The sequence below is a fragment of the Lepisosteus oculatus genome, chromosome 14, assembly GCF_040954835.1.
Source record: "Lepisosteus oculatus isolate fLepOcu1 chromosome 14, fLepOcu1.hap2, whole genome shotgun sequence".
Lineage (NCBI taxonomy): Eukaryota > Metazoa > Chordata > Actinopteri > Semionotiformes > Lepisosteidae > Lepisosteus > Lepisosteus oculatus.
The window spans coordinates 27729342-27751242 of NC_090709.1; the positions used below are offsets into that span (position 1 = coordinate 27729342).

Genomic DNA, 21901 nt, shown 5'->3' on the forward strand with positions numbered 1-21901 from the left:
CACACATTCACAGACACACACGTAGACACAACACAGACTCACAGACACCACACACTCACAGACATACACATAGACAGAACAAACACCACACATATTTGTACGCACAATCAGACACTCACACAAATACTCCCACACATTCACAGACTCAAATAGACACTGCAAATACTTACAGACACACACCCACACACTCACAAACACCATACTCTCACAAACACACTCAACATACACTCATAACTACAAATACACTATAACTAACACTAACACAAATGCCACTAACATTACAACAGTAAGACTATCACTAAGATTTACACTATCATCATCACCACTAAAACTGACACAAACTACTACTATACTACTAATACTAATAATAACAGTAATGCTATCACTAAAACTAACATGACTACTAGTGTAAATACCCTAAAAGTAACTCTATAATTATCACTAAAATTAACATAAATACTAGCATTAAAACTATCATCATTAATACTCACATGAACACTGGCATTAATATTAAAACTACAAGTTGTAGTCTCACTAATATTAACATGAATACACTAGCATTAGTACTAGTTGCTGTCCGTGACGTCACACAGCTCTTTGTGACAAGTCGAGACCTAGCTGGGCACAGTGACGTCGCACATGTTGCCGTGGTTACCATACTTATGATTTGTAAACAGTGGAAAAATGCATTTAAACTGTTGCCTACACAAATTTATCAACTAGGATACAATTCCTAAATAATGATTTGAATAATAATTCTTACATTTCGGATTGAACATTATTAACACTAAACGCACCATGGTAATTGATCGATACATGCTGTTTTGACTGTTTTCTAGATATTTAAAACAGGGTCAAGAATGGGAAAAGAATCAGTAGTCACCAATCAGTAAGGTTAATCGATTATTCTACGGTCCTTCAGTTGAATTAATTGGTTGTCGATAGATAAGTGATCAATAACTCTCCTCCGTGCACCCCGCGCGCCTCCCGCGGTTGCTCTCTGATCCCGGCTGGTGTCTGTGACGTCACAGCGCTCTTTCTGACAGAGCAGAGCGCGTCTCCGCTGGAGGAGACTCCTGTCCGGAGCCCGGGAGGCTTTTCTTATAGATATAACATCTCCTCCACAAAAAAAAAAACACTGGGCTGTTTTGAGAGGCGATTCATAATAGCTGGAGAATGAGAGCGACAAACCGAGGAATTAAATTCATTTAACAGAAAACATATATAACTTTACAGACTAATGCGTTGTATAGCTTACTCCCGTAGAGCAGAAGAGAAAGAGCACAAGCCCCTGTAATAAGCGCTTTAAAGCGTACTGAGCGCATTTAAGCGTTTTACACGAAACTCCACAGAATAGAAGCCAGGAGGATCAGACTCCTGATCCTGGAGGTAGAAGTCATCTCCTGGTTTTATTTCCACTCGAGCTCTCAGTTCATCAGCCAGTTTGATGATTTCATTAACTGTATAACTGTTATCAGACACTGTACTGTATATTTATAATACTCTATCTGAGAGATGTGTGGGAGACGCTGAATCCCAGGGCTGGTGTGGAATCACACACAGACAGGTCTTCTGTGTGATCTGAGTCCCACTGCTCAGAGGTACAGACTGGTCAACTGGTCACTATTGTAGACACGACCATCAGTCTGCTGCTGCTGATAATCATATTACACTTATAAGAGTAGCAATACTGCTGTTCATTAAATCAGTAAAAATAATAATAAGAGATAATCACATATTGCTCAATTTTCAGTAAAACACTTCTGACAGAGGGTTGGAGGCTGACTTACAGTCATTCAGGGCAGTAATACTGAAGGGCTGGAGGTCCTGGAAAGGGTAAATAGAAACTTCTTGCTTCTGACCTGGAACAGAGCCCACTGTGGAGAACCAGAAGCTCTTCTCTGTCTCTAAGAGGCTGTGAGGAAGGTGAAAAGGGGGAGATGTCCAGGCTGTTCTGTCTGATATTATTCATGTAGCAGCACTGATTGTCTGAATGTTCTCTGGTTCTGAATTGTCAGGATAAAGAGAAGTATGGAGATGAGCTTCTGTCTGTTCAGGAGGTAGGAGTTTGTGTAAAGTACTGAGGGTCCCAGAGCTCTGTGTGTGAGTCTGAGCTGTGAATCTGACTGAGAGGAGATAAAGATTTTTTTTATTCTGCCTCTGAGAAGTCTTTTCCTTTGCCAAGCAATGTTACATCCCCTTGAGATACTCTGCACAGACTGTCAGAGTGAGAGAAGAGAGAGAGATGGACAGATAAGAGCACAAACAGCAAGAGAGACAGGAAGGGAGAGAGAGAGGAGAAGGAGCAGGAAGACAGTGCAGGTGTTCAACCACACTGTGACCACAGGAGACAGGAGGCTTTTCTCAGTGCTCATGGCCACTCAGGCTCAGAGGCTCTGGCAGCAGTCAGGTCTGAGAGCTTCTCCTCATACTGACACTGGAGCTCTGAGAGTCAGCCTCCATTCTGACAAGAACAGCCCCTCCTGTTCAGCCCTGAGAGACACCCTGAGAGAGCTGTTAGAGCCCTGAGACAGCTGTGTGGGTAGAAGACCTGTCACCCTGTAGAGCTCTGAACACTGGGCTATTCCTAATACTGCAGTTATGAAGGTGAAGCTATAACACAGGAGCTCTGTTATATTGAACAGGAGAGATTAAATACAGCATAACTGCTAATACTACTACAGCTATTACTACTGCTGGTACCACAACTGCTGCTGCCACTGATACTACTGCTACCTACTATTACTATTAATAACTTCTATTAATATTTTACAGCTCCTTCTTCTGCTACTACTACCTGTAAGAATAAGGAGGAGGAGGTGAGCTGTGTTCTCACTGTGTTCAGCCTGGTGGTGTATCAGTTCAGCTCCACTGTGTTGTTAGAGTGTCAGTCACACAGTCAGCTCCACACACTGGGGCCACAGCTGGTGGGGCTGGAACATCTGTGTGGACTGGAGCTGCACAGGAACAGACTCGGGGTCTGGGGGACTCAACTGAAAGAGCTGCTGTCCACCAGGCTCAGTACAGAAGGGACAGTCACTGCTGGGCTTTTCTTTCCTTTTCATTAAAATTATTGATCTCTGATCACAGCCACAGGATAGCCAGTTCTTATTCAGTCCACCTCTGTATTCCTCTGCTAAGTGAGTGACCTCACTACCCCCTTGAGGACAGGTTCTCCTCACACTGTCCCTGACCAGGACCAGAAGACACTGCTGTCTGGAGGGACAGCAACCTTTTTGTTACTCACAGCAAGACACCAGTCACTGGACACTGCCTGACACTGACATGCAAATTGTATTTACCTTTTTTTGTTGAACATAATTAGTTAACTTGATAATTAATTAAAGTTACGTAATGGTGCAATTTATTTTTATCTGATCCTTTCTTGCCCCTGTAGCACCTGCAGCCCTGCTGTCTGTATCTGTATCTGTGTTTCCTCCAGTGAGACACAGAGCTGCTCCTGTCTCTCCTCTCCTCCGCGCTGCTGGGAGTGTCTTCAGGGAGAGGAAACAGTGATGTGTCTCAGATATATATGGAGAAGACTGAAAGGGCCCTGTGTGATTGGTGTCCCGCCTGTGTGAGAGGTTCCTGCTGTCAGTCTGAAAAGGCAGTGCTGTGTGTGATTGGCGGGGCGGGGGGCTGTGTTGTTACTGGGGGTCTGGGGTGCGGAGCAGCAGCTCAGTTGCCCTGTGGTCTCAGGGTGAAGACAGGGGTCTCAGCTGCGCTCTGTCCTGATGACAATGGAGAGCTGCCTGTCCATCTTCTCTCTTGCTTTCCTGGTGCTTCACAGCTCAGCCAGTAAGTGACCAGTCTTCTCCTGTCCAGACAGACAGACAACAACTGGAATTAAATTAATTAGATGTTTTATGTAAATGTAGCATTAAGTGGGTTGAACAATTTTTAATGTTTCTTTTACATTCAGCTTTGTGGGTATTCATCAAAAATAAGACTTGGGCTCAGGATCAGGTTTGTGAGGTATTGTTCCCAATATACTGTTTGTATAAAAACTGTAAGTAATATTTAGATCAAAAGGAGTCCAGATCCAAAAAAAAACTATTTTATTTTGGACTCAGTCTTGTTTATCACGGATTGTATTCTGGGTTTCTTAGTTAAGATAATTTATAGCCTAAAAATATATTAGTCTTTAAAAAATAGCAGTGACAATTCTCTTCTGAGAAAGTGGGGCTCAGCATCCGGGTGTTTATAGACTCCTCAGTTGTTACTGATTACTGTAAAAAAATAATTAATCTGTAGATGAAAAGGAGCGGAAAGTAATGTGAACATGAACAATGATTTTACTGTTTTATTTTATTAATTGCGGCATTATGTGTTTTTTATTATTGACTGTTTTCTTTGTCTGTTAGTAGGGAAAATATTAAATTGTCTGAAACAACATTGGTCTGTTCTTTAAAAAACTTAACAGAAGTGATAATAATCACATCTCTGCTAAGAGACGGGGGCTCAGGATCATGGTGTTTAGAGACTAATCAGTCACGTTGATTAACTGTATAGCAACTGGAATTAATCTGTACATGAAATTAAGCCCAGGTTGAGAGATTTACTGTTTTATTTTAAACTCAGTTTTGTGTGGTATTTATCACTAATTGTTTTTCTGGGTCTGTTTACAAAGAAAATATTTAATTGCTTAGAATAATTTACTCTTTTCTCTTGAGATCGGGATAAGGAGGTTTAAAGACTAAACAGTCTTCTTGATAAACTGTTGAAAACTATAATTAAACCATACTCCTGATGATATCTCTCAATGGCACATTTACATAAAGTAATGAAAAAATGTAATATTTTCATTTTTAATTTTACTTAGTGGCTGTTTATTAACATTATTATTTTCTAATCTAGCAAGTCAATTTTAGTTTCTCTGCTGATTCTCCTGAAAGTCAGAATCAGGCTGTTCACAGACTCATCAGATGGCTTGATTAACTGCAGAAAAACTGTAATTAAACGCAAAATCTATAAGGAGAGCAAAATATTGTGAAAATGAGCCTGGGTTAATATAATTTTCTATTTTATTTTAAATATGGTTTTGTGAAAATGTATCAGATATTATTATAAATGATTATTTTGTGGTTCTATAAGTAATTACAGAAATTGTATTGTCTACAACTATTTTAGATTTTTTAAAAATAATAAATGCTCATTTGCTGATGTACATGTTCTTCATCATAATTATCCCATAAACCCTAAAAAAGTGGAAATGAGCTCTGAGATTGGTAATCTTTTATTTTTATTCTGTTTTGTGGTAACTTAATAATATATATTTTTTCAGGGAGTCAGGAACAATTTTTTTTGTAAAGGCAGCAGTGTTAATAATAGTGCCTCTGTTGATGATCTTCAGAGACACTGGGAGTCAGGATCATGGTGTTTAGAGACTCAACAATCACTCTGATTAACTTCAGAAAAAAAAACTGCAATTAATCTTCTGATGAAAGGGAGAGATGTTACAATTTTTAATATATTTTAATAGAGCTTTGTGGCAATTAATTAGAAATTGTTTAAGTGATAAGTTATAGCAAAATCATAATTATGGCATAAATATCTAAATAAAAAGTATGTAAAGTTAATGCATTTTTTAAAATACATTAAATGTTTAGCCTGGGGAATTACTACAGACAGGTGTATTATCAGGGATAAAGGCTTGCTAACAGACTGAAGTATTTATTGAGACAGGAATGATTTTATAATTATTTACATGTATATAATTATTACAGCCTGGGACACCATTGGAGGTAAAAATGTGTTATTAAAGACTGAGGTATTTTTGAGACTTACATTTTTAGATTAAAGAACTATTAAACTATTCAAGTTTGGGACACCGTTGGAGGTAAATGTGTTATTATAAAACTGGAGAACTCTGGAGTCAGGGATATTTTTAAATTTACAAATGATTACAGTGTTTTCAAAAACAGAAAAATATCCTGTGAACAAGGAAATAAGTATTTTTTTTCCCTCTCCTCTTTCTGCAGGCAGTTCTGATGTGAGGCTGGTGAATGGAGCCAGTCCCTGTGAGGGGACTGTGGAGATTCACTATAAAGGAGAGTGGGGGACAGTTGGCAGTAATTGGTGGGATCTCAAAGATGCTGCTGTCGTGTGCAGACAGCTGGGCTGTGGATCTGCTGTTTCAGCACCAGGAGGAGCTCACTTTGGGCCAGGGTCTGGATCAGTCCTGCTGAGCTGGGTCGAATGCAGCGGGTCAGAGTCTGCACTGAGGGACTGTAGAAAAGATGAAGTGAAACAGTACAACTACCCTCATGAAGACTCTGGAGTGAGATGTTCAGGTAGATAAGACATGTCTTTGATGCTGGAATGAGGTGGTCAGGCAGGAGACATGGAGCCTCTCCAGTCTCCAGCACTGAGGACATTTAAAACTCCTCCAAAGATCTAGACCCAATCCTCATGATCCATCTGTCCATCCTTCCATTCCCACTGCTCCTGTCCTACTGAGAGCTGTGGCGAAAATAAGTCAATTTAATTGCCAAATCGGCACTTAGGGTTGTAAGGAATGTTTTGCAGTGCACTTTAAAAATAACAGAGTTACAAAGTGGAGAATGAGAAATTATAAATAACATACACGTGTTACAATACAAATGCTACATTACAGTGAATCCACAAATGTGCCAATAAATCTGTTAATAACTTTTATACAGTAACAGTGTTGAGTTGCAAGTGTGAATAGCCTAAGGATAGGTGTTCTTCTAGATCCGATACACCTGAGTCTTCTTCCTACGGGAAGGAGCTCAAACAGGGGAGAAGCTGCGTGGGAGTGGTAGTTAATAATCTTCAACAATCTTCAATAATCCCCAGGGTCACTGTGTACAGAACAGATCTACAAACAAGATCTCATTCTCAGATTATGAATTTGGAAAACTGCAACCAATTAACCTGTCCTGAACAAATCAAAATCTTGAGAAAACAACAAATATCAGATTTGTCTGTCAAGGGCTTCAGAAAAAATGATTTCTGAAAATCCCTTCAAATTTGTTAAAAATTCAGTATGGCCACCAAAATCAAAATCTACATTATATTTGTATTCCTATTGTTACAGTGTTGTTGAGGAAAATAAATCTGGCTTTTTCTGATGTATTTACAAATTTCAGAATAATAGCCAGCACTGTATGAGACAGGGTTATTTAAAAAATATTAAAACCAATCACATCTAAGATCATTTAAACACTACAGAATATTTAAGCACTATAGAACCTTGATAGCCAGGTCTGCCTGTGTCCAGTTTCTCTGGCCAGGCTGTGGTCACTCTGTTCTGTTATCTGTTACTCTGTTCTCTTATTGCAGCTCATCAAGGGGTCAGACTGATTAGGGTGTTATTGTTCTCTGTTATTGTTCTGATATTCCAGCTCATCGAGGGGTCAGGCTGGTTGGAGGCAGTGATCTCTGCTCTGGAAGAGTGGAAGCGCAACATGGAGAGACCTGGGGTTCAGTGTGTGACTCTGATTTCGATTGGCAGGAAGCAGAAGTTGTCTGTCGACAGCTAGACTGTGGGGCTCCCTCACAAGTCCTTAAAGGGGACCAGTTCAGGAAGGGGGAAGCAGATGTCCATTCTGAGGTGTTCCAGTGCCAGGGCAATGAATCTCAGATTTTCTTCTGTCCAAAGTCCACAAAAACACAGGGCTGCACCCATGAGAACTATGTGGGACTGAAGTGTTTTGGTAAGAGCAGGATCATGTCTTTTATCCCACAGAGTTTTGGAAAGAAACAGACCCCTCCTATCACTCATCGCGTCACTGCTGTCTAAACACTGGTCATCAGAGTGTCCTTCCCAGCAGTCTTTGCCATAGTGGTGCCATAGTGGTGCTCCACTGACCTCAGTGTTGATACAGTAGCCACCATGGTTTGGCCATGATGCTCTTCAAAAGAGCCTTCTGATTCACAATTATGTGTTAGCGAGTTATTTCAATAATTCATAAGGTCAAGATTGTAAATATACGTGACGGGTAGTCAGCATGAGTAACTAATTGAGGCGAATCAGCAAGCAGTTAATACAGTTCCGGATCATTTAAATTCCAGCTTGTAAGCAGGTGTATGAGGTATCTGAAGAGAAGGAGAACACCCGGTCTCTCCAAGAGACTGGTCTGCTTTGTTTTTGTGTTGTTTCTTTGCTTGAACTCGAAAATGAAAAAAAGTGTAATCAATTTGATGAAAAAAACACAAGTGAACCATCACAATGGATTTGAAGGTGAAGTTGAGAGTTATAGCCTGTTGTTTTGTTGTGAAGCTGGGTTTCTGCTCTCTCCCCTGTCCCGTGTGCAGTTTTTTTTCACTGTATTGGTACTTTAATTTGTTGTATTTCTTGTGGCCTGCTGTGGTGTCATGCTGGTGAAGTTCTCTCCTATCTGCAGGATACACAGGTTTCAGGCTGGCGAACGGCTCGGACTTCTGCTCTGGCCGAGTGGAGTTACAGTGGCTCTTCAGGGACTGGGGGACAGTGTGTGACCTGTACTGGGACCTGAGAGATGCCAGGGCTCTCTGCCAGCAGCTGGACTGTGGGGAGGCTGTAGCAGCACCAGGACAGGCCTGGTTTGGACAGGGCAGTGGACCAGTAAGGGCTGATGTGTTTGAGTGCCGGGGCAATGAAAGCCGTCTCTCACACTGTGCTGTCTCTTCATGGGGCAGAGCAGGGTGCTCTCATGGACAGGACGCAGGAGTCATCTGCTCTGGTGAGAATCGGGTGTTTAAAACACAGTGACACTCCCTCTACTTACACACAGCAGCATACTATTACAGTACTGAGTACATTTAATTAGTTCTTTAACCCAAGAACTAATTAACCAAGAGGCTGAAGAAAAAGCAAGAGTCAGATAGTGAAGATTCATAAATGTTGTTTCATAGCCCCACACACAGCTGACACTCCACTAGTGAAACATCACTCCTGTGGACAGAAATGAGAAAAAAATATATTCCTTAAATCATGTGAGGGGTTAATTGGTTGTCATTTTTGTTCAGACGGTTAGATACACTGAGGACCAAAATCAGTTTTATATTTATATTGAGATCACTGATGATCCTAAAAGATGAAAGAAAGTCCTGGACATCAGTGTCCTGTAATTAACACCTGACCTGTTTAATTAGTTTAATTTATATAATAATAACATTAAATATAATAATTAGAGCCCAATTAAACAGGAGGCTGAAGAGTCAGAAAGTGAAGGTTTACAGATGTTATGTACAGCTTAGCCCCCCACACAGCTGAAATTATCTCCTTCCATCTCTTTTACAGCCTCAAAAAACAACAGAATTTCACCTCGAGCAGGTGAAGACTGTCTTTATCACATTAGTGCTGTTTTAAGTGTAGTTTTATTACTGGTGTTAAATTGCTCATCTGACACAGAGCCCACACTCTGATTTTTTCTCTGTGTGTTTGACAGGTTTCCCGTCTTCAACTGTTCCTTCCTCACTAACACCAGGTATGAACTGGCTCTTGTTCTGTATCTACAGGGCTCTCTGTGTTGACGTCTCTATTGCTCAGTTCTATCCTAGGCTAAGCTTCAAGGCAGCAGGTGTGTGTGAGCAGTTTGCACTGTCTCACACACACAGTCTGGGTCTTTGGGATCTACAGCAAAACATGTGAAGCTATTGTCTCTGTGCCCAACAGTGGATCACAACAGTAACACATATGGCATAGTGCTGATGATCAGCATGGAGCCTGTTACAAGTATTGGATATATTAAATTACTCAAAAATAAAAAAAAACACTGTACTTGTACTATATCTGGTGTGCTTGTGCTTGTACTGTATCTGCTGTCCCCAGTGTCAAGAGGTGATGTTCAACTTCTAACAGTAGACTGTCTCTACCTAGAGGTCATCATTGTGATCTCTTAGTACTGCACTGACTTCTGACCCCTGACCTCTGACTCTCTGCTCCTAGACCAGCTGTCCCTCAGGCTGGTTGGAGCAGAAGGCGACTGTGCTGGGAGGCTGGAGGTTTATCACAATGGCTCCTGGGGTACAGTCTGTGATGACTCATGGGACCTGGCAGACTCTCAGGTGGTATGCAGACAGCTCCAGTGTGGGACGGCCCTCAGTGCCCCAGTGCCGGCCTCCTTCAGCCAGGGAACTGGACCCATCTGGCTGGACGAGGTGGGCTGTCTGGGGAATGAGTCATCCCTGGGAGAGTGTCCCTCAGCATGGTGGGGACAGCATGACTGTGGACACAAGGAGGACGTGAGAATCCTGTGTTCAGGTAGGGAAGTTAACTACAATTATTCTACAGTTACAAGGATCCAGATTCTTTAATCCCACATTGTTAGAACCATATGACTTTCACCTGGAGTGTCTTGATTGTTTTACTGATATAACAAGCTGGATTTAGGATTTTAAAATGAATGTCTGTATTTCAGACACATTTGTCACATTTGTTCACACATTGTTGTGAAATAAACAGATAAAGAAATTCAGGCACTGAAACTACTAGCTTCAGAAACTTCCCTCCACCAGCAACTGAATATGTTGAGTGAACAACTCATAATCTCTGTCCTCTATGATGTCTAGGACTCAAACTGTAAACTCCCCCATCAATGTGACCTGTTGTCCTTAATCCTCAAATGTTTCATCTTGATTTGGTCCAGGAGTCTTTTTCTATTGGTGTTGAATGTCAAGCCAATCTGCAAGTTCTCTTTTCACAGCGCTACCTCAGACACCCTGACTTGTGTTGCTGCTGAATGGCCAAGGTGATCGGAATGATGCTGATGATTTGCAACATTTAATTAAGCTTACAGTCACTTAATTGTTCCACATCGTTTCTCATCTTAGATAGCACTCCATTTATGCTGTCCAGGTGCTGAAATCAACATTGTACTCCTTGTACCTTTTTGTCAGCTGTGAGCTGTCATTGCATGAATCCTGAATTACTGGAAGTACACAGCAACTGGTACTGTTTATTGGTCCTATTGTTTGCCTGTTGTTTCTTACCAGTTAAGAATGAAACTCAGGATTCGTTTCCTTTGACTTTCCCTGCTGTCTTGACAGATCACACTCTACTGAGACTGTCTGCAGGCTGTTCAGGACAGGCAGAGGTTTACTACAATGGCACCTGGGGCAGTGTGTGTCAGAATGGCATGACTGACTCCACAGCTGCAGTGATCTGTAAACAGCTGGGCTGTGGAGACAAGGGCACCGTCAGAGAGACAAACTCCAGGCTGAGCCCGGACCCCAAATGGCTGGACTTTGTCTCCTGTCGCAAACATGACTCCACCCTGTGGCAGTGTTCCTCCTCCCCCTGGGGTCAGAATGACTGCACAGACCAAGAAGTGGCTAATATCACCTGCTCAGGTAGAGAGTGAAGAGTGATGCTGCCTTCCTCTTAAACAGCTCTGCAGTGATTGTCTTTATCTCGAGCAACTCTGTGGATTAGTGTTTTGCCAAGTTCAGAACATAATAAGAGCTTTCAATTGAATTATTATAAATTTATATCCAAACATGTATAAAAATGAAAGCAATGTCATTGTTATTCATTTTATAATAATAATGTTTTTATATGACTATTAATTCTTGAAGGTCCTAGAAAAGAAGCTGACAGAAGCACTCCAGCCCCTCAGGAAGAGCAGCCTCAGCTGTACTGCCCAGGTGAGTTCAGTGTGTAAAACAGTCAGAGACACTGCAGCCCTGAGCTGAGGTACAGTAACCATACAGCTCTCTTCTAGAGCCACTCAATACCTCACTAACCTCTACTACAGTCACTGAGCTGAAGACACTCAGTAACCTCTCTGCTCTCGTCTACAGTCACAGATCTAATGACACTCGGTAACCTTTCTGTTGACTTTCAGTCCCACTGGCTCTGCGCCTGGTTGGAGACACTAACTGCTCTGGCCGGGTGGAGCTGCGGTATGAGGGCTCCTGGGGGACAGTCTGTGACGACTCCTGGGACCTGCAGGATGCCCAGGTGGTCTGCAGACAGCTGGGCTGTGGGGACGCAGTGAGTGCAGCAATAGAGGCCTCATTCGGACCAGGGAGTGGCACCATCTGGCTGGACGAGGTGAACTGCAGGGACAGTGAGCTTCACCTGTGGGACTGCTGTCACTCTGGACTGAATCAGAGCGACTGTCGACACAAGGAGGATGCAGGGGTTACCTGTACAGGTGAGGGGAGTCTTAGCACTGTAGATGAACAAAGTAGCAGATCGATGGAGAAGATACACTGTTACACATATTTTATCACTGCCTAATATCTAACTGAACCAGCTAAGATCATCAGTCACAAGATTAGGATGTTTTGTAGCCCTGTGTATGTGTCTTTAATTCAGAACAAGACACCTTTCATCCTGCAATCCTACATTTGACCTCAAGGAACAAATGTAAAGATTTTTTTTTATTAAGACCACTGTGGATTCAACCTGCTGTAAAACCAAAGGCAATATATTGACAGCTCTCCTATCTCTTTTACAGGTTTGTCAGAGACAACAGCCAGTCCAGCAACAGCTACAGGTGAACAGAAATCTTCCTTGTCATTGATAACTCCTGTCTTTCTGTCACTTCAGATTCCCAGTGTAGCTGTAGTGTCTCCTCTCCTCCCTCATTGTGAAGATCAGTGTTTTCAGTTTCCCAGTGTAGATCTAGTGCTAGTGTCCTCTCTTTCATCACTGATTTACTGACAGTCCTGGTGGTTTAGATTTGGAATTCTTAACTATTCTTCGTTGATCTTGGGTTCACCCTGAAGCCATGATAGCCCCATATGGGAACATGAGGAGAACAGGACATTCCATCTGTCGAAGCATATATGAGCCCAAGAGCACCTCTCCTGATCCCTGTTCATCCATTGTCTCCCCCTCTTTCAGGCAGAACCAGGACAACACCCCAGACACAGCCGCTGGGAGGCCTGTCTGCCTCGCCCCTGGTCCTCCTGCTGCTGGGGGCTCTGCTCTTCGTGGTGCTGGCTCTGTTAGTGGGGCAGCTGATCCAGAACAGGAAGCTGAGGAAAGGTAGGGAGGGAACTCTCCATCCACATAGTGACCTCTAGTGGTCAGTTCTGTCACTCACATGGAACTTATATTTACATAATTACCTTGAGGAATAATTCAATTCAATTCAATTCAACTTTATTGTCATTAAACTTACACAGGTGCATAGTATAATGAAAAGTGTTTCTCATTAGTCACTCAGGTGCAGTATATAAATAGGACAGAAGATGAGACAATAGACAGTTACACAATAAGACAGTTACACAATAGCAATAATAGTAACATGTAATAACATAACATAAATAACATGTAATCAAGTAATCGAAAACTGTGCAAAATTCCGCAGAGAAAATTTAACAGGACAAAAACAGTGCAAGGTAATTCTTGGAACAGTGCAAAAAAATAGTGTGGTTAAAAGCAGTATGGTTAATTAATATTGAATATTATTATGCCTGTTACAATTTTACTGGGCTATCGAGGGGACAGTACAATTTTGGCTTACGTGTGTGTGGTGGTGTAGGAGTACAGTGGTTGTGGGTACAGGAGGATGTTAGGAGAGATCATAATAAGGTGGAAGGGAGTGGGGGCGTCACCAACTTGACAGCTCTGGGGAAGAAGGTATTTTGGAGTCTAGTTGTGTGCAACTGGAGTGACCGGAACCTTCTGCCAGATGGTAGGGGAACAAACAAGTTATGACCGGGGTGAGTGGGGTCAGACATAATTTTGGTGGCTTTTTTCAGACTCCTGGTGTTGTATATTTCCTGGATGGATGGTAAGGCACTGCCGACGATGTGTTGGGCAGTTTTGACCACCCGCTGTAGTGCCTTACGGTCGGATGCGGTGCAGTTGCCGTACCAGACTGTGATGCAGGTGGTCAGTATGCTCTCCACCGTACATCTGTAGAAGTTGGTGAGGATCAGTGGGTGTAGGTGTATTTTCTTCAGCCTTCTCAGGAAGTACAGCCGCTGTTGTGCCTTCTTGATGAGACTGGAGGTGTTCAGTGTCCATGTAAGGTCCTTAGAGATGTGAACGCCTAGAAATTTGAAGTTATTCACCATCTCCACCGCAGACCCTTCTATGTAGATGGGGGAGTGAACTTTTCCTTGTCTTCTGAAGTCAACAATCAGCTCTTTGGTTTTGCTGATGTTGAGACATAGGTTGTTGGTTCGGCACCAGTCTGCGAGTTGTTTTATCTCCTCTCTGTAGGCAGCCTCATCGTTGTCAGTGATCAGGCCCACGACTGTGGTATCGTCTGCATACTTGGTGATGGTGTTTGTGCTGAACTTAGCAGTACAGTCGTGGGTGAACAGGGAGTAAAGCAGTGGGCTGAGCACACAGCCTTGAGGGGCACCTGCTATGCCCTGGTAGAGACCTGGTAGAGAAAACCATTTAAGGTTTAAAAAAGATTATCAACAATTACAGATGGAGATATCAGGAAATTTGCAAATCCAGAAGCATAACATTTATGTGCTGTAATGTCCAAAGAAGGTTTAGTAGTCAATGTTTGATCTTGTACTCCTCTCCCTGCATGTTAACCCTGAGTGTCTATTTTCTCACACAGCCCTATCTAAGGGAGCACTCGCATCCTATCATGATGCCGTTTACGAGGAAATAGAGTACAAACTGGCCAGAGAGGGAACCTACAGCGCCCCCAGGAGAGGTGAGTGGAGAGAGTCTTCAGGAGTGATTAGTCTCCATCTTCTGAGGAAGATCTGAGGACTTAACACTTGTAGAAAATCTCACCATACTGGTTTTAAATCTGTAGAGTTTTCTTTCTCAACTGCTGTCAAAGTAAGTGAAGAAAAGCATCATAAACTCTGTGTTTCTGTTGACAACCTGGCTTCTCTCCCAGTAAGAGACAGTGCTGACTGACTGTAGGATTGTTTTTTCTCAACTGGTGTCAAAGTAACTGACACCACAGTTCACAGTTCCTGATCTGCCTTAAACACACAAACTCTGAGATACTGTTCACACCCTGGCTTCTTCCACAGCCAGTGGAAGACAATGAGTCTGCTCTCTGACTGCAGGTAATATTGATCTGTTCTCCTGTTCACAGGGAGATTCCTCTCTGACGAGCTGCCCTCTGGATACGATGATGTGGAGGACAGTGAGGGAGACCCAGTACCAGGTGAGGGGAGATGGAGTCAGGGGGCTCAGTGTGGGAGTGAGGAGGTCTTCAGTCCAGTACTCACTCTCACCTCAAACCAGGATGCCATTTAGAGAACTTATGTAGAAAATCCTGAATTATATAAATATAACCACACGTGTTTCTTCAGTGTTGCCTCACACTAGCCTTATCTCAGCAAATCATAGATGCCGAGCAAAACTAGACCTGGTCAATACTGGGGTGCTCTCATTGGTTTTGATAGAAAAGGAGACTGCGGAACAGCATGCTGTAAAAACGGTCTTTCAGATCAGATTAATCAGCGACCCTAGAGTTTTGGCTTAACTATACACCACAAAACATTTAAAATCACACTTTCCAATTACTTTGCAGCTCTATGGTCAAAGTAAGTCTGAGTCCTGAAGTGTAAATTCTCTGTCTCTCTGTGTGGTTCAGGAGACTCAATAACCTCTCTGAAAGAAGAGATCCCAGAGTACTATGATGATGCTGTAACTGTACCTCAGAGTCCAGATGCCTTGTCAGGTGGGTTATTTCAGTCCAATCACATGGGGAAACTCTGCACCAATCCCACAGAGTCTGAATCTCTCTACTCTTTCTTGGATCTAAGCCTCTGAATACGGAGTCTGTACTATTCTGTACCAGTTACATTAATCTGACTCTCTCTCTGTGATCTCAGCCCTGCACACTCAGTCTGGGTCACTGCTGCCAGTGTCCGGCTCCTCTTCAGTATCTCATAGGGTTCACATCACCACCCTCACTGTGCAAATACAGCCAAACTTTCTCTGCCCTGTTTTCCTTCAACATCTTAATTGAAAATCTAGGAATTGTTTTACATTTATTACAGTTGTGAATAGGACTGGAAATCAGGTTCCCCCTGATCTCCTGTACTTAGAGCCTGGAGTTTTAGATCCTGTGTGATGTTCAGTTAATCAGTGTGTTCTGATGAGCTCCAGCAGTCCTGTGCTCTAGATAACTCAGTGTGCTGATGTGTGACAGTGAAGCTGTGCTCTGTGTGCTTTAGGAAAGCTGATGTCCTCTGTGAAAGAAGAGGCCCCTGAGTACTATGATGATGCCATCACTGTGCCCCAGAGTCCAGACACTGTGTCAGGTGAGTTATTATAAATAAGACTAAGGAGTACCCCCTGTACCAGCCCACAGTAGCCTTTGTCATTAGAAATTAGTCTCAACCTAATTTCATATCTGCAAATAAACACTACCTAGAAGAGAAGAGGTCTCTGACAGGCCAGTCTGTGTCAGAATGACAGAGCCATTCCTGACCTGCTCTTCTGTTCACAGGGAGACTCCTCTCTGATGAGACACCCTCTGGGTACAGTGATGTGTTCAGCAGTGAGGAAGACCCCACTTCAGGTAAAAGGGGCTACAGCCAGGGGGCTCAGTGTGGGTTAGGTAGTTCAGGGATGGGAAAGATAACCTCCAGTAATCCATCTCTGTTGTCATCCAAGACAGGGGGGAATCAGGCATTTTGCAGTAGCGGTAGCTTCACTCTGTCATGTCCTACAAGGATCAATAACAGCCAATAAAGACTGAGTGACCTGAATTGTACAAAGTTAGATCACAAAGATCACAGTGTCACTGAAACCCACCTACTGACACACCTAGCCAATTAGATTTAAATTGATTTAAATTGATCAGCAGCTGATTAATGATGAGGGAATGAGGTCTGGGCAGAATAAAGCTTTAGATTCCCCAAGACCAGGAATTCTGTTCTCTGACTGCAGAGAGAATTACTGGGCTCAGAAATTACTAGGTCTTCCTCACTGTGGTTTTAGAGCATTGATACTTCATAAGTATAAGTGAATTCTACACTGGATCATCAATTCTTCCAAAAAGATACAATTTAATTAAAAAAACCTATTAAATGCTTTTGAGTACAATATTGTAACATCTATTCTGTATACTATAACTGTTAGCCCACTAATAGCCATTGATATCAAAGCAGAGTACTTCTCAGATACAGTATGTTCTATTATGCTTATTGTTTGTTATGCAAATTATGATTATATCAATAAATTGTATATTGTCTGGTTAGAATACATGTGTGAAACTATAGATTATTATGTTTGATTAGTTCCTAAAAGTCTACAAGTACTCTCAAAATATACTGCTATAATTTCTGATTGTTACAGAAAATTAAAATCCCCATTCACTACACTATTGTGACTATGTAAGTGTTTTAAAAAATCTAGGTACACCTGGGTAATGTCATCAATTCCAATTCCAATTACAGTACATGGCTAGGGGCTGCAAAGCAAGGAGATGTTTGCTGAGATGCTGAGGTGTGAGATTCAGAGATCAAAGCAACCATAAAGTTCTGGGTAAATGATTGTCAATCAACTGTCCAGGAATGATAGAAGGCGAGAGCTACTTCTTGCTTCTACTACTTGTCCAGATCAACTGGAAAGATCAGACTGGAGTTTAGTCTTTGACCCTCATAAAGAGAGCTTGCATTTCTGTTGTTTTTAGAAACTTTTATTTCTTTTTTAGAGAATCCCTTAGTTAAAGAGTGCCTCTCCTGGCTAGTGGGAGCATCTTTAGAACAGGGAGATAGGTTCCCATTCATTTTGTAGCAATTGGGTTCACAAAGAAAGAGATTTAACTGTAGGTTGTAATGTCTTTGGTTTAGAAGGTTTGGTTTATCTCTTTCTTTTATGTAGGTGTTCTGTAAAAGCTGAATACTTGGTAGCAGTTTGAGGATTTTCTGGGTGTTTAGGATGTAGGTGTCTAAAACACCTTGTTAGCAAATTTGTAATTGCGTGTTGTATGTTTATGTTGTGTGTAGTGTTGTTAACAAATATTTAACTAATTGTCTCAACTATTACTTTTTTTCAATAAAGCTGTTCCAAAGAACAAATCTCTTATGTGCCTTTAACTATACCAAATGCTTGGGTATATTCTTGGCAAAATCTTTAAAAGTTGGGGGTTATGATTAATGTATTTTTTAATTTATCTACTCAGTCATTTTTTATATTCACAATTTTCATAATCCTAATATGTAACAATATTATTTCAATAACTGGCTCATTTGACAAATCGTGAGTCTGTCTCTCTGTCAGGTGTCCTCCAGCCTGGCCCTGGAGTTGACAGGGTCCTGTCCACACTGCCCTCTGAAGAAGGAGCCCCTGCCCCTGATAGGACTGACTACGATGATGTTGGGGATGACTCTCAGGGAGAGGATGGGCACTGTGAGACTGACAGAGCTGTCTGGGAGAACCTCCTCCAGCAGGTCTAGACACAGAAGAGCTTCACCAACAGTCACACAGTCTTACAACAGTTCTGAGCACTGAGACTGTCTGTGACCTGAGTCCACTTCACTCCACTGCTTCCACACTGACACTGTCTGTCACCTGAGAGCTCTGACCAGTGAGTCACTGTCCTCATTGACTTTGTCTACAGGACCTGCAGTTTGTGTTTTAAAACAGGGAGACCTTAAAGTTCCCTATTCCATTCAGTCTTTTTTCTTGTACAATATGATATGTTTCTGAAATAAAACTATTAATTGATATAGAATTCTGAATGTAACATTTCTGATGTGCAGAAATGTATAGACATTTTCTTAACATTTCCTTTTTAAAAATAAACTTTTTAAAACCATTTTGTCATTCATTTGTAATTTCTTAATTTTGTACAATTAAAGACTTTTAATTAAATATATAAGGAACCTTTGGCCACTCACAATGATAAAATCAACCCCAGAAGGAGAGAATGCCTAAATGTTTGTGATCAATTCATAAGTATGATTTAATCCACACAAGGAACAAAAGGCACTGTCGACAGAGCCAGATACAACACAACCAAAGAGACAACCTGGCTGTTATTTACATTCCCTTCAAATCAAAAGGTTAAGATAGATAGATACTTTATTGATCCCATGAGAAGAAATTGCATCTATCTATCTAAGACTCCTTGTCCTGCCTTCAGGAGCTGCTCAATTTAAAACACAGCATCCCACAGCACTAGAGACACCCCAATATTCACTTTATACTGCACCTCAAACCATAGGTATTTTATAGCACCCAAATTGACCAGTACAGAGCACTAGATACAGTAAAACATCTTCATATTTGAAAGAAATGTGAGTGTTTTGCACATTTCAAGCTACACCAAGTAAACATTTGAGGACCTAAGTCAATATCACCTGGAATGATCAATAATGACCAACATCGGCAACTTCCAAGAAAATCATTTTCACTCATTGAATTTGATCTTCATACTCACCTTGCATTCTTAGCTATAATACTTCAAAATTACACTGCAGATTTGGTGGAAAACTTCACAAATCTGTACAATTGTATTTTAATATCTTGGTATATGTACCTTCATTTTAATATACATGTAAGCATAAATGCTGTTCAGTATATTGTACTTTTGTTGTACTTTTTAAAACATTTTACCTGAGGACGCAAGGGGACTGTTATATCTTGTGATACATGCAAGACATCTGTAAAAGAAGGTGAAATTTTAATAAAATTGGTGATTAAAAGAAAACCACAACTTGTATGATATTATCCCTCGATATCGAAGATCAATTGAAGGATTTGAAGAAACTATCAAAGAAACAACAGCAATAGCAGATGATTTGGGTTTTGAACCAATGATTACACCTCAATAATCAATTTGTCCTCAAAAAATGAAGAGACAGGCATGTTTTGAGCCTCATAATGATCCTCTTCTGGATCCACAAGAAACGTGTTTTGGATGTACTTATAACTTCCATCGAAGAGAGATCTCATCAGTTGCATACAATTGAAACTTGACTTTTTGGATGGTATTGAAAATATTTTTAAAAAATAAAATAAACAATTTTCCAACGAAGATCTCACGAAGGATTGCCAGGATCTATTCTTAGCGTTTGGTAGTGATAACACTGCTGATATTGATGGAGTAGAAACGTACGATGCATTGACAGGATTTCTGAAGCGAGAAGTCCTAGAATGCCGCCTATAAATGAGCTAGGATTCATACCAAGAAATACTTTTTGTTTTCCACCCAGAAGGCTGCTATTGCATTACAACTGTCCAATTGTACAATTTGGTAGCTTCTGGGCGCGATTTTCCAAAACCGAAACTAATAACAACTAATAAGAAAGTTAATTAAGATGCACCATGTCCAAAAATTGTAAATCGAGACTAGTATTACTACAGAAGAAAATATTTAACTGAAATATTAAGACTATGTAAGTATAAAAAGTAGAACAATTCAATTTCTATAACTTATTTTTTATTCTTATTAGAAATGGGCTCACACACCGGAAGACACTAACGTTTATCTTCGTTAGAGTGTGTGAATAAAAGTTTAACCCAAAATGTTTGTAATTGTGATTTTGTTAAAATGCAATAAATCGTCTATCAGCAGTAAGAAATTATTAAGAAAGTAAGAAATTGTTTTATTTCACAAACGGTAAGACGTGAAGAGAGTTTACAGTTCGTATCCTTCGCTTTGTCTTAAGCGTTCAGGATCCAAGCCCGTGTGTGGATGGTTGTGTTTCTTGAATCTCTTGTAATCATCAAAAGGCATTGTTTAGTCCTTCAGTACTTTCTTGAGTTGTACCATGGATATTTTAAACGATTAATACTATTCATGCTCTTTTGCCTTTTCCTTCACATACGGAAAAAGTTCAAAGTGTCCTTATGGCTGTGCTCCACATCTACACGAGAGCACTTGTAACAGTACAGGACACGCAGTGAGGAGTTCGCGCAGCTTTCAGTTTAGTGCGGAGTCCAGAGGGAGGACTCACTCGCTGATTGATCTCTCAAGAAATCCCGGGTGAGATTTAACAGGTGATTTCTTCAACAGCCACGACAAGTGTGGAGACGTTCTCTGGATTTCCTGAATATGACATTAAATTAGTTCAAATCATCTGTTGTAGTTAACAGAACTAAATGCTTTGGAGGTACATCTAAAACAGCAGAGCAACACTGTAGCACTTCGTGTGTGACTGAATTAATTGTGTAAACCTGGCTCTCTATGAACACCGACAAAGAGTTCTCACTCAACAGAAGATTGCGATGTGAGCACAATAATATAAAGCACGTGGAGATGCCAGGGATTGAACCCGGGACCTCATACATGCAAAGCATGCGCTCTACCACTGAGCTACATCCCCAGTAGTGTGTGCTCATGGAGAATGCCTGCAATTTCCCACTTTCGTGTTTCCTCTACTACAGAGTAAATTCATGGGAATGAAGAAATAAGGAAGGAAAAATAATCGCATTGAAGCTTCCAGAGACTGGGCAAAAACGAATCAGTTATTTTTATATCCAGTCACACGGGCGACAGTGGTTAATTCCTCGACGGGGGAGTGCTTTTTTACCTCCTTACTCTGCTGTCTTTTAATTCTGTTTTCTTTGAAAGCTTTTTGCATCTTTTAAGTGCTCTCGGTTAAACTATGCATAGGACAACAGCAGTACTGATGATTTTCATGGACCGATGCACACTTCTTCTGTACAACTCCAGTGATAAAGCCCTGTCTGTAAATATTGTAGAAGAACGAAAAAGGGTGAAACAACGCTCCAACCACAGGAATGGTAACCAGAAGGATCGTGTTCTAATTTAATATGTCATTTTGAGATGCCTTGTCAACGCAGACAGGTGTTAGAGCTGAACAAATAACTTATAGTGGTGGTTGTAAACATGGAACATGTTATTTCTATACCAGGAAGAAAGGAGCAGACTCTTAAACTCTTTAACTCTTAAGTTAAAAGAGACAAAAATGACACCTAATCACAGCTAACATTAATTAAAATGACATCACAACAAAAGAGCAGAGCCTTGAGTGAATCAAATTCGTTTTCATTAAATGTCTGTGTCTTCATCACTTTGACTGGGGTAAAGTT

The 21901-nt window shown here is 41.2% G+C and overlaps 1 non-coding gene across 1 annotated transcript; it reads right to left on the reverse strand.

The window, feature by feature from the left end:
* Positions 1-21099: 21099 nt before the first annotated feature.
* trnaa-ugc (transfer RNA alanine (anticodon UGC)) lies at positions 21100-21171 on the reverse strand. Its single transcript has one exon. It is a non-coding gene; the product is annotated as a tRNA-Ala (tRNA).
* Between the last annotated feature and the right edge of the window lie 730 nt (positions 21172-21901).